This window comes from Heterodontus francisci, unplaced genomic scaffold, assembly GCF_036365525.1.
Source record: "Heterodontus francisci isolate sHetFra1 unplaced genomic scaffold, sHetFra1.hap1 HAP1_SCAFFOLD_592, whole genome shotgun sequence".
In the NCBI taxonomy this organism is placed as follows: Eukaryota; Metazoa; Chordata; class Chondrichthyes; order Heterodontiformes; family Heterodontidae; genus Heterodontus; species Heterodontus francisci.
In genome coordinates this window covers 738,089-751,596 of record NW_027140616.1, presented here as the reverse complement: position 1 = coordinate 751,596, position 13,508 = coordinate 738,089, and the positions used below count along the sequence as shown (strand labels likewise).

The following is a 13,508-nucleotide window of genomic DNA, read 5'->3' as shown; positions in this document are numbered from 1 at the left end:
CATCAGTGCTCTGCTAGTGACAGTGCATACGATCAGTGCTCTGCTAGTGACAGTGCATACCATCAGTGCTCTGCTAGTGACAGTGCATACAATCAGTGCTCTGCAAGTGACAGTGCATACAATCAGTGCTCTGCAAGTGACAGTGCATACGAGCAGTGCTCTGCTACAAACAGTGCATAGAATCAGTGCTCTGCTAGTGACAGTGCATACCATCAGTGCTCTGCTAGTGACAGTGCATACCATCAGTGCTCTGCTAGTGACAGTGCATACCATCAGTGCTCTGCTAGTGACAGTGCATACAATCAGTGCTCTGCCAGTGACAGTGCATACAATCAGTGCTCTGCTAGTGACAGTGCATACCATCAGTGCTCTGCTAGTGACAGTGCATGCGATCAGTGCTCTGCTAGTGACAGTGCATACAATCAGTGCTCTGCTAGTGACAGTGCATACAATCAGAGCTCTGCCAGTGACAGTGCATACAATCAGTGCTCTGCTAGTGACAGTGCATACCATCAGTGCTCTGCTAGTGACAGTGCATACGATCAGTGCTCTGCTAGTGACAGTGCATACAATCAGTGCTCTGCGAGAGACAGTGCATACGATCAGTGCTCTGCTAGTGACAGTGCATACCATCAGTGCTCTGCTGGTGACAGTGCATACGATCAGTGCTCTGCCAGTGACAGTGCATACAGTCAGTGCTCTGCTGGTGACAGTGCATACGATCAGTGCTCTGCCAGTGACAGTGCATACAATCAGTGCTCTGCGAGAGACAGTGCATACAATCAGTGCTCTGCTAGTGACAGTGCATACAATCAGTGCTCTGCTAGTGACAGTGCATACAGTCAGTGCTCTGCTGGTGACAGTGCATACGATCAGTGCTCTGCCAGTGACAGTGCATACGATCAGTGCTCTGCCAGTGACAGTGCATACGATCAGTGCTCTGCCGGTGACAGTGCATACGATCGGTGCTCTGCTAGTGACAGTGCATACGATCAGTGCTCTGCCAGTGACAGTGCATACGATCAGTGCTCTGCCGGTGACAGTGCATACGATCAGTGCTCTGCCAGTGACAGTGCACACGATCAGTGCTCTGCTGGTGACAGTGCATACGATCAGTGCTCTGCTAGTGACAGTGCATACGATCAGTGCTCTGCTAGTGACAGTGCATACAATCAGTGCTCTGCTGGTGACAGTGCATACGATCAGTGCTCTGCTGGTGACAGTGCATACAATCAGTGCTCTGCTAGTGACAGTGCATACAATCAGAGCTCTGCCAGTGACAGTGCATACCATCAGTGCTCTGCTAGTGACAGTGCATACGATCAGTGCTCTGCTAGTGACAGTGCATACCATCAGTGCTCTGCTAGTGACAGTGCATACCATCAGTGCTCTGCCGGTGACAGTGCATACGATCAGTGCTCTGCCAGTGACAGTGCATACAGTCAGTGCTCTGCTGGTGACAGTGCATACGATCAGTGCTCTGCCAGTGACAGTGCATACAATCAGTGCTCTGCCAGTGACAGTGCATACAATCAGTGCTCTGCGAGAGACAGTGCATACAATCAGTGCTCTGCTAGTGACAGTGCATACAATCAGTGCTCTGCTAGTGACAGTGCATACAGTCAGTGCTCTGCTGGTGACAGTGCATACGATCAGTGCTCTGCCAGTGACAGTGCATACGATCAGTGCTCTGCCAGTGACAGTGCATACGATCAGTGCTCTGCTGGTGACAGTGCATACGATCAGTGCTCTGCTAGTGACAGTGCATACGATCAGTGCTCTGCCAGTGACAGTGCATACGATCAGTGCTCTGCCGGTGACAGTGCATACGATCAGTGCTCTGCCAGTGACAGTGCACACGATCAGTGCTCTGCTGGTGACAGTGCATACGATCAGTGCTCTGCTAGTGACAGTGCATACGATCAGTGCTCTGCTAGTGACAGTGCATACAATCAGTGCTCTGCTGGTGACAGTGCATACGATCAGTGCTCTGCTGGTGACAGTGCATACGATCAGTGCTCTGCTAGTAACAGTGCATATGATCAGTGCTCTGCTAGTGACAGTGCATACAGTCAGTGCTCTGCTGGTGACAGTGCATACGATCAGTGCTCTGCTGGTGACAGTGCAGACGATCAGTGCTCTGCTGGTGACAGTGCAGACGATCAGTGCTCTGCTACAAACAGTGCATACGATCAGTGCTCTGCTCGTGACAGTGCGTACGATCAGTGCTCTGCTGGTGACAGTGCATACGATCAGTGCTCTGCTAGTGACAGTGCATACAATCAGTGCTCTGCTACAAACAGTGCATACGATCAGTGCTCTGCTGGTGACAGTGCATACTATCAGTGCTCTGCTAGTGACACTGCATACAGTCAGTGCTCTGCTAGTGACAGGGCATACGATCAGTGCTCTGCTACAAACAGTGCATACGATCAGTGCTCTGCTAGTGACAGTGCATACAGTCAGTGCTCTGCTGGTGACAGTGCATACGATCAGTGCTCTGCTAGTGACAGTGCATACCATCCGTGCTCTGCTAGTGACTGTGCATACCATCAGTGCTCTGCTAGTGACAGTGCATACCATCAGTGCTCTGCTAGTGACAGTGCATACCATCAGTGCTCTGCTACAAACAGTGCATAGAATCAGTGCTCTGCGAGTGACAGTGCATACCATCAGTGCTCTGCTTGTGACAGTGCATACAATCAGTGCTCTGCAAGTGACAGTGCATACAATCAGTGCTCTGCAAGTGACAGTGCATACGAGCAGTGCTCTGCTAGTGACAGTGCATACAATCAGTGCTCTGCTAGTGACAGTGCATACCATCAGTGCTCTGCTACAAACAGTGCATAGAATCAGTGCTCTGCTAGTGACAGTGCATACCATCAGTGCTCTGCCAGTGACAGTGCATACAATCAGTGCTCTGCTCGTGACAGTGCCTACCATCAGTGCTCTGCTAGTGACAGTGCATACAATCAGTGCTCTGCTAGTGACAGTGCATACCATCAGTGCTCTGCTACAAACAGTGCATAGAATCAGTGCTCTGCTAGTGACAGTGCATACCATCAGTGCTCTGCTCGTGACAGTGCATACCATCAGTGCTCTGCTACAAACAGTGCATAGAATCAGTGCTCTGCTAGTGACAGTGCATACCATCAGTGCTCTGCTAGTGACAGTGCATACCATCAGTGCTCTGCTAGTGACAGTGCATACCATCAGTGCTCTGCTAGTGACAGTGCATACAATCAGTGCTCTGCCAGTGACAGTGCATACAATCAGTGCTCTGCTAGTGACAGTGCATACAATCAGTGCTCTGCTAGTGACAGTGCATACAATCAGTGCTCTGCTAGTGACAGTGCATACAATCAGAGCTCTGCCAGTGACAGTGCATACAATCAGTGCTCTGCTAGTGACAGTGCATACAATCAGTGCTCTGCCAGTGACAGTGCATACAATCAGTGCTCTGCTAGTGACAGTGCATACAATCAGTGCTCTGCTAGTGACAGTGCATACAGTAAGTGCTCTGCCGGTGACAGTGCATACGATCAGTGCTCTGCCAGTGACAGTGCACACGATCAGTGCTGTGCTGGTGACAGTGCATACGATCAGTGCTCTGCTCGTGACAGTGCATTCAATCAGTGCTCTGCTGGTGACAGTGCATACGATCAGTGCTCTGCCAGTGACAGTGCATACAGTCAGTGCTCTGCTGGTGACAGTGCATACGATCAGTGCTCTGCCAGTGACAGTGCATACCATCAGTGCTCTGCCAGTGACAGTGCATACAATCAGTGCTCTGCGAGAGACAGTGCATACAATCAGGGCTCTGCTAGTGACAGTGCATACAATCAGTGCTCTGCTAGTGACAGTGCATACGATCAGTGCTCTGCTAGTGACAGTGCATACAGTCAGTGCTCTGCTGGTGACAGTGCATACGATCAGTGCTCTGCCAGTGACAGTGCATACGATCAGTGCTCTGCCAGTGACAGTGCATACGATCAGTGCTCTGCCAGTGACAGTGCATACGATCAGTGCTCTGCTGGTGACAGTGCATACGATCAGTGCTCTGCTAGTGACAGTGCATACGATCAGTGCTCTGCCAGAGACAGTGCATACGATCAGTGCTCTGCCGGTGACAGTGCATACGATCAGTGCTCTGCCAGTGACAGGGCACACGATCAGTGCTCTGCTGGTGACAGTGCATACGATCAGTGCTCTGCTAGTGACAGTGCATACGATCAGTGCTCTGCTAGTGACAGTGCATACAATCAGTGCTCTGCTGGTGACAGTGCATACGATCAGTGCTCTGCTGGTAACTGTGCATACAATCAGTGCTCTGCTAGTGACAGTGCATACAGTCAGTGCTCTGCTGGTGACAGTGCATACGATCAGTGCTCTGCTGGTGACAGTGCAGACGATCAGTGCTCTGCTGGTGACAGTGCAGACGATCAGTGCTCTGCTACAAACAGTGCATACGATCAGTGCTCTGCTGGTGACAGTGCGTACGATCAGTGCTCTGCTGGTGACAGTGCATACGATCAGTGCTCTGCTAGTGACAGTGCATACAATCATTGCTCTGCTACAAACAGTGCATACGATCAGTGCTCTGCTGGTGACAGTGCATACGATCAGTGCTCTGCTGGTGACAGTGCATACGATCAGTGCTCTGCTAGTGACACTGCATACAGTCAGTGCTCTGCTAGTGACAGTGCATACGATCAGTGCTCTGCTAGTGACAGTGCATACCATCCGTGCTCTGCTAGTGACTGTGCATACCATCAGTGCTCTGCTAGTGACAGTGCATACCGTCAGTGCTCTGCTAGTGACAGTGCATACCATCAGTGCTCTGCTACAAACAGTGCATAGAATCAGTGCTCTGCGAGTGACAGTGCATACCATCAGTGCTCTGCTTGTGACAGTGCATACAATCAGTGCTCTGCAAGTGACAGTGCATACAATCAGTGCTCTGCAAGTGACAGTGCATACGAGCAGTGCTCTGCTAGTGACAGTGCATACAATCAGTGCTCTGCTAGTGACAGTGCATACCATCAGTGCTCTGCTACAAACAGTGCATAGAATCAGTGCTCTGCTAGTGACAGTGCATACCATCAGTGCTCTGCCAGTGACAGTGCATACAATCAGTGCTCTGCTCGTGACAGTGCATACCATCAGTGCTCTGCTAGTGACAGTGCATACAATCAGTGCTCTGCTAGTGACAGTGCATACCATCAGTGCTCTGCTACAAACAGTGCATAGAATCAGTGCTCTGCTAGTGACAGTGCATACCATCAGTGCTCTGCTCGTGACAGTGCATACCATCAGTGCTCTGCTACAAACAGTGCATAGAATCAGTGCTCTGCTAGTGACAGTGCATACCATCAGTGCTCTGCTAGTGACAGTGCATACCATCAGTGCTCTGCTAGTGACAGTGCATACCATCAGTGCTCTGCTAGTGACAGTGCATACAATCAGTGCTCTGCCAGTGACAGTGCATACAATCAGTGCTCTGCTAGTGACAGTGCATACAATCAGTGCTCTGCTAGTGACAGTGCATACAATCAGTGCTCTGCTAGTGACAGTGCATACAATCAGAGCTCTGCCAGTGACAGTGCATACAATCAGTGCTCTGCTAGTGACAGTGCATACAATCAGTGCTCTGCCAGTGACAGTGCATACAATCAGTGCTCTGCTAGTGACAGTGCATACAATCAGTGCTCTGCTAGTGACAGTGCATACAGTAAGTGCTCTGCCGGTGACAGTGCATACGATCAGTGCTCTGCCAGTGACAGTGCACACGATCAGTGCTGTGCTGGTGACAGTGCATACGATCAGTGCTCTGCTCGTGACAGTGCATTCAATCAGTGCTCTGCTGGTGACAGTGCATACGATCAGTGCTCTGCCAGTGACAGTGCATACAGTCAGTGCTCTGCTGGTGACAGTGCATACGATCAGTGCTCTGCCAGTGACAGTGCATACCATCAGTGCTCTGCCAGTGACAGTGCATACAATCAGTGCTCTGCGAGAGACAGTGCATACAATCAGGGCTCTGCTAGTGACAGTGCATACAATCAGTGCTCTGCTAGTGACAGTGCATACGATCAGTGCTCTGCTAGTGACAGTGCATACAGTCAGTGCTCTGCTGGTGACAGTGCATACGATCAGTGCTCTGCCAGTGACAGTGCATACGATCAGTGCTCTGCCAGTGACAGTGCATACGATCAGTGCTCTGCCAGTGACAGTGCATACGATCAGTGCTCTGCTGGTGACAGTGCATACGATCAGTGCTCTGCTAGTGACAGTGCATACGATCAGTGCTCTGCCAGAGACAGTGCATACGATCAGTGCTCTGCCGGTGACAGTGCATACGATCAGTGCTCTGCCAGTGACAGGGCACACGATCAGTGCTCTGCTGGTGACAGTGCATACGATCAGTGCTCTGCTAGTGACAGTGCATACGATCAGTGCTCTGCTAGTGACAGTGCATACAATCAGTGCTCTGCTGGTGACAGTGCATACGATCAGTGCTGTGCTGGTAACTGTGCATACAATCAGTGCTCTGCTAGTGACAGTGCATACAGTCAGTGCTCTGCTGGTGACAGTGCATACGATCAGTGCTCTGCTGGTGACAGTGCAGACGATCAGTGCTCTGCTGGTGACAGTGCAGACGATCAGTGCTCTGCTACAAACAGTGCATACGATCAGTGCTCTGCTGGTGACAGTGCGTACGATCAGTGCTCTGCTGGTGACAGTGCATACGATCAGTGCTCTGCTAGTGACAGTGCATACAATCAGTGCTCTGCTACAAACAGTGCATACGATCAGTGCTCTGCTGGTGACAGTGCATACGATCAGTGCTCTGCTGGTGACAGTGCATACGATCAGTGCTCTGCTAGTGACACTGCATACAGTCAGTGCTCTGCTAGTGACAGGGCATACGATCAGTGCTCTGCTACAAACAGTGCATACAGTCAGTGCTCTGCTTGTGACAGTGCATACAGTCAGTACTCTGCGAGTGACAGTGCATACAGTCAGTGCTCTGCTGGTGACAGTGCAAACAGTCAGTGCTCTGCTTGTGACAGTGCATACGATCAGTGCTCTGCCAGTGACAGTGCATACAGTCAGTGCTCTGCTTGTGACAGTGCATACAGTCAGTGCTCTGCTAGTGACAGTGCATACAGTCAGTGCTCTGCTAGTGACAGTGCATACAGTCAGTGCTCTGCTAGTGACAGTGCATACAGTCAGTGCTCTGCTTGTGACAGTGCATACAGTCAGTGCTCTGCGAGTGACAGTGCATACAGTCAGTGCTCTGCTCGTGACAATGCATACAGTCAGTGCTCTGCTACAAACAGTGCATACAGTCAGTGCTCTGCTTGTGACAGTGCATACCATCAGTGCTCTGCTAGTGACAATGCATACAGTCAGTGCTCTGCTACAAACAGTGCATACGATCAGTGCTCTGCTAGTGACAGTGCATACAGTCAGTGCTCTGCTTGTGACAGTGCATACGGTCAGTGCTCTGCTGATGACAGTGCATACCATCAGTGCTCTGCTAGTGACAGTGCATACCATCAGTGCTCTGCTAGTGACAGTGCATACGATCAGTGCTCTGCTTGTGACAGTGCATACGATCAGTGCTCTGCCTGTGACAGAGCATACGATCAGTGCTCTGCTAGTGACAGTGCATACGATCAGTGCTCTGCTAGTGACAGGGCATACAGTCAGTGCCCTGCTGGTGACAGTGCATACGATCAGTGCTCTGCTGGTGACAGTGCACACAGTCAGTGCTCTGCTAGTGACAGTGCATACGATCAGTGCTCTGCTAGTGACAGTGCATACGATCAGTGCTGTGCTAGTGACAGTGCATACGATCAGTGCTCTGCTAGTGACAGGGCATACAGTCAGTGCTCTGCTGGTGACAGTGCATACGATCAGTGCTCTGCTAGTGACAGTGCATACAGTCAGTGCTCTGCTGATGACAGTGCATACCATCAGTGCTCTGCTAGTGACAGTGCATACCATCAGTGCTCTGCTAGTGACAGTGCATACGATCAGTGCTCTGCTTGTGACAGTGCATACGATCAGTGCTCTGCCTGTGACAGAGCATACGATCAGTGCTCTGCTAGTGACAGTGCATACGATCAGTGCTCTGCTAGTGACAGGGCATACAGTCAGTGCCCTGCTGGTGACAGTGCATACGATCAGTGCTCTGCTGGTGACAGTGCACACAGTCAGTGCTCTGCTAGTGACAGTGCATACGATCAGTGCTCTGCTAGTGACAGTGCATACGATCAGTGCTGTGCTAGTGACAGTGCATACGATCAGTGCTCTGCTAGTGACAGGGCATACAGTCAGTGCTCTGCTGGTGACAGTGCATACGATCAGTGCTCTGCTAGTGACAGGGCTTACAGTCAGTGCTCTGCTGGTGACAGTGCATACGATCAGTGCTCTGCTGGTGACAGTGCACACAGTCAGTGCTCTGCTAGTGACAGTGCATACGATCAGTGCTCTGCTAGTGACGGTATACAGTCAGTGCTCTGCTGGTGACAGTGCATACCATCAGTGCTCTGCTAGTGACAGTGCATACGATCAGTGCTCTGCTAGTGACAGTGCATACGATCAGTGCTCTGCTAGTGACAGGGCATACAGTCAGTGCTCTGCTAGTGACAGTGCATACCATCAGTGCTCTGCTAGTGACGGTGCATACCATCAGTGCTCTGCTAGTGACAGTGCATACGATCAGTGCTCTGCCAGTGACAGTGCATACAGTCAGTGCTCTGCTTGTGACAGTGCATACAGTCAGTGCTCTGCTAGTGACAGTGCATACAGTCAGTGCTCTGCTAGTGACAGTGCATACAGTCAGTGCTCTGCTAGTGACAGTGCATACAGTCAGTGCTCTGCTTGTGACAGTGCATACAGTCAGTGCTCTGCGAGTGACAGTGCATACAGTCAGTGCTCTGCTAGTGACAGTGCATACAGTCAGTGCTCTGCTAGTGACAGTGCATACAGTCAGTGCTCTGCTTGTGACAGTGCATACAGTCAGTGCTCTGCGAGTGACAGTGCATACAGTCAGTGCTCTGCTCGTGACAATGCATACAGTCAGTGCTCTGCTACAAACAGTGCATACAGTCAGTGCTCTGCTTGTGACAGTGCATACCATCAGTGCTCTGCTAGTGACAATGCATACAGTCAGTGCTCTGCTACAAACAGTGCATACGATCAGTGCTCTGCTAGTGACAGTGCATACAGTCAGTGCTCTGCTTGTGACAGTGCATACGGTCAGTGCTCTGCTGATGACAGTGCATACCATCAGTGCTCTGCTAGTGACAGTGCATACCATCAGTGCTCTGCTAGTGACAGTGCATACGATCAGTGCTCTGCTTGTGACAGTGCATACGATCAGTGCTCTGCCTGTGACAGAGCATACGATCAGTGCTCTGCTAGTGACAGTGCATACGATCAGTGCTCTGCTAGTGACAGGGCATACAGTCAGTGCCCTGCTGGTGACAGTGCATACGATCAGTGCTCTGCTGGTGACAGTGCACACAGTCAGTGCTCTGCTAGTGACAGTGCATACGATCAGTGCTCTGCTAGTGACAGTGCATACGATCAGTGCTGTGCTAGTGACAGTGCATACGATCAGTGCTCTGCTAGTGACAGGGCATACAGTCAGTGCTCTGCTGGTGACAGTGCATACGATCAGTGCTCTGCTAGTGACAGTGCATACAGTCAGTGCTCTGCTGATGACAGTGCATACCATCAGTGCTCTGCTAGTGACAGTGCATACCATCAGTGCTCTGCTAGTGACAGTGCATACGATCAGTGCTCTGCTTGTGACAGTGCATACGATCAGTGCTCTGCCTGTGACAGAGCATACGATCAGTGCTCTGCTAGTGACAGTGCATACGATCAGTGCTCTGCTAGTGACAGGGCATACAGTCAGTGCCCTGCTGGTGACAGTGCATACGATCAGTGCTCTGCTGGTGACAGTGCACACAGTCAGTGCTCTGCTAGTGACAGTGCATACGATCAGTGCTCTGCTAGTGACAGTGCATACGATCAGTGCTGTGCTAGTGACAGTGCATACGATCAGTGCTCTGCTAGTGACAGGGCATACAGTCAGTGCTCTGCTGGTGACAGTGCATACGATCAGTGCTCTGCTAGTGACAGGGCTTACAGTCAGTGCTCTGCTGGTGACAGTGCATACGATCAGTGCTCTGCTGGTGACAGTGCACACAGTCAGTGCTCTGCTAGTGACAGTGCATACGATCAGTGCTCTGCTAGTGACGGTATACAGTCAGTGCTCTGCTGGTGACAGTGCATACCATCAGTGCTCTGCTAGTGACAGTGCATACGATCAGTGCTCTGCTAGTGACAGTGCATACGATCAGTGCTCTGCTAGTGACAGGGCATACAGTCAGTGCTCTGCTAGTGACAGTGCATACCATCAGTGCTCTGCTAGTGACGGTGCATACCATCAGTGCTCTGCTAGTGACAGTGCATACGATCAGTGCTCTGCTAGTGACGGTGCATACGATCAGTGCTCTGCTAGTGACAGTGCATACGATCAGTGCTCTGCTAGTGACAGTGCATACGATCAGTGCTCTGCTAGTGACAGTGCATACCATCAGTGCTCTGCTAGTGACAGTGCATACGATCAGTGCTCTGCTAGTGACAGTGCATACAATCAGTGCTCTGCTAGTGACAGTGCATACAATCAGTGCTCTGCTAGTGACAGTGCATACAATCAGTGCTCTGCTAGTGACGGTGCATACGATCAGTGCTCTGCTAGTGACAGGGCATACGATCAGTGCTCTGCTAGTGACAGGGCATACCATCAGTGCTCTGCTAGTGACAGTGCATACCATCAGTGCTCTGCTAGTGACGGTGCATACGATCAGTGCTCTGCTAGTGACAGGGCATACGATCAGTGCTCTGCTAGTGACAGGGCATACGATCAGTGCTCTGCTAGTGACAGTGCATACGATCAGTGCTCTGCTGGTGACAGTGCATACGATCAGTGCTCTGCTGGTGACAGTGCGTATGAACAGCGATCATTCCCCAGGAATGCCTACCTTGAACAAATTCTGCTCTTCTCTCCGACGGGATTTTTGTTTGTCTCTTTTACCTTGTTCACCTTCAATATTTTTTATTTCGCTCCTGATGTTTGATAAAGTGTCTACCTTCTGCTTTGTTATCTCTTGCCCTACCCCCGCCTCACTTGCTTATAACCTTTCTTATTTGCTAGTTCTGATGAAGGGTCACTGACCTGAAACGTTAACTCTGCTTCTCTTTCCACAGATGCTGCCAGACCTGCTAAGTATTTCCAGCATTTCTTCTTTTTATTTCAGATTTCCAGCATCCGCAGTATTTTGCTTTTATTTTCGTGTTTCTACGCCAGTGTTGTTGTTCTAGCCGTAGTCCCAAAGGACCACGGGCATCTTGCCCCGTGAGTGAGACAGTTGGCGATATACAGTTTGAGGGTCACCACTCCTGAAGCTTGGGTCAAGGCGAGGAGGCAAGCCTCCATAAACTACCACAGCCGGTACAGGAATTGAACCTGTGCTGTTGGAGTCTTTCTCTCGCACACTCCAGCCGTCTAGTTAACTGAGCTAACCGACAAGCTTCAATCAGCCACACTATACCCAGAGGATCCTGCGCAGTCTGAGCACATGTCAGGCCGAATTCCATTACCAAGTTTGGGCAGCCAGGAAAAAATTTTAACAGACCCATACATTTAAACAATTGGCTGCACACAACAGTACAGTGTTTCAGGGCACCCTGGTCTATATTGTCCTGACCTGTAATCTGGGTCTGCCGATATTGTCCTGCTGTCTGTATGCTGTGTGTGCCTGTATGGTTCTGGAGTCTGGGTGTGCCTGTTTTGTACTCTCCCAGTGTCTGGGGGGGCCTGTACTGACCTGGTGTCTCGGGGGGCCTGTGCTGACCTGGTGTCTGGGTATGCCTGTAGTGTCTGGCAGTGCCTATGCAGTCCTCTCCCGTTGTCTGGGTGTGTGTCTGCACTGTCCTGTCCCGGTGTCTGGGTGTGTCTGTACTGTCCTGTCCCGGTGTCTAGGTGCGTCTGTACTGTCCAGTCCCGGTGTCTGGGTGTGTCTGTACTGTCCAGTCCCAGTGTCTGGATGTGTCTGCATTGTCCTGTCCCGGTGTCTGGGTGTGTCTGCACTGTCCTGTCCCGGTGTCTGGATGTGTCTGCACTGTCCTGTCCCAGTGTCTGGGTGTGTCTGTACTGTCCAGTCCCGGTGTCTGGGTGTTTCTGGACTGTCCAGTCCCAGTGTTTGGGTGTGTCTGTACTGTCCGGTCCCTTGTCTGTACTGTCCAGTCCCGGTGTCTGGGTGTTTCTGGACTGTCCAGTCCCAGTGTTTGGGTGTGTCTGTACTGTCCGGTCCCTTGTCTGTACTGTCCAGTCCCGGTGTCTGGGTGTATCTGTACAGTCCAGTCCCTGTGTCTGTATTGTCCAGTCCCTGTGTCTGTACTGTCCAGTCCTGGTGTCTGGGTGTGTCTCTCCTGTCCTATCCCGGTGTCTGGGTGTGTCTGTACTGTCCTGTCCCAGCGTCTGCATGTGCCTGTACTGACTCAGAGTCTGGATGTGTGTGGCGGTGTCTGTACTGTCTTGGCATCTGGGTCTGTCTGCACTGTCCTGTCCTGTCCTGGAGTCTGGGTGCGTCCGTACTGTCCTGTCCCGGTGTCTGGGTGTGTCTATACTGTTCTATCCCGGTGTCTGGGTGTGTCTATACTGTCCTATCCCGGTGTCTGTGTGCGTCTGTACTGTCCAATCCCGGTGTCTGTGTGTGTCTATACTGTCCCCGTGTCTGGGTGTGTCTGTACTGTCCAGTCCCGGTGTCTGGGTCTGTACTGTCCAGTTTCGGGCCTGGGTGTGTCTGTACTGTCCAGTCCCAGTGTCTGGGTGTGTCTGTGTTGTCCAGCCCCTGTGTCTGGTTGTGTCTGTACTGTCCCGACCTGGTGTCTAGTTGTGTTTGTGCTGTCCAGTCCCAGTGTCTGGATGTGTCTGTACTGTTCAGTACTGTCTGGGTGTACGTAGGTTAAAAAAAAGGCTGAGGTCCTAAAAGCTGAATGTAGGAAGTAAGTTGAAAAGTAGGACCTCAAGGGTAGTGATCTCAGGATTACTACCAGTGCCACGTGCTGGTCAGAGTAGAAATAGCAGGATATATCGGATGAATATGTGACTGAGGAGTTGGTGTGAGGGGAAGGGTTTTAGATACCTGGGACATTCTACACGTTCTGGGGGAGGTGGGACCAGTACAAACTGGACGGGTTACACCTGGGCAGGACCGGGACTGAAGTCCGAGGCGGAGTATTTGCTAGAGTGGTTGGGGAAGGTTTAAACTAAAATGGCAGGGGGATTTGCAAGTAGTCAGAGGAGGGGGGAATCAAATACAAGAATAAAAGACAATAAGGGGAATAAGAAAAGTGATAGGCAATGATATCAAGGGCCAGAATCAAACAGGGCCACAGTGAAAAATTGTGGGAATGGGCCA

General features: G+C 51.1%; 1 protein-coding gene across 1 annotated transcript in view; it reads left to right on the top strand.

Annotated features, from left to right (window-relative positions):
• The window catches only part of uimc1 (ubiquitin interaction motif containing 1), a gene marked incomplete at its 5' end in the record, with an annotated part of 139,954 nt that overhangs the window by 84,698 nt on the left and 41,748 nt on the right, over positions 1-13,508 (top strand). The gene's annotated exons all lie outside the window — the stretch shown is intronic.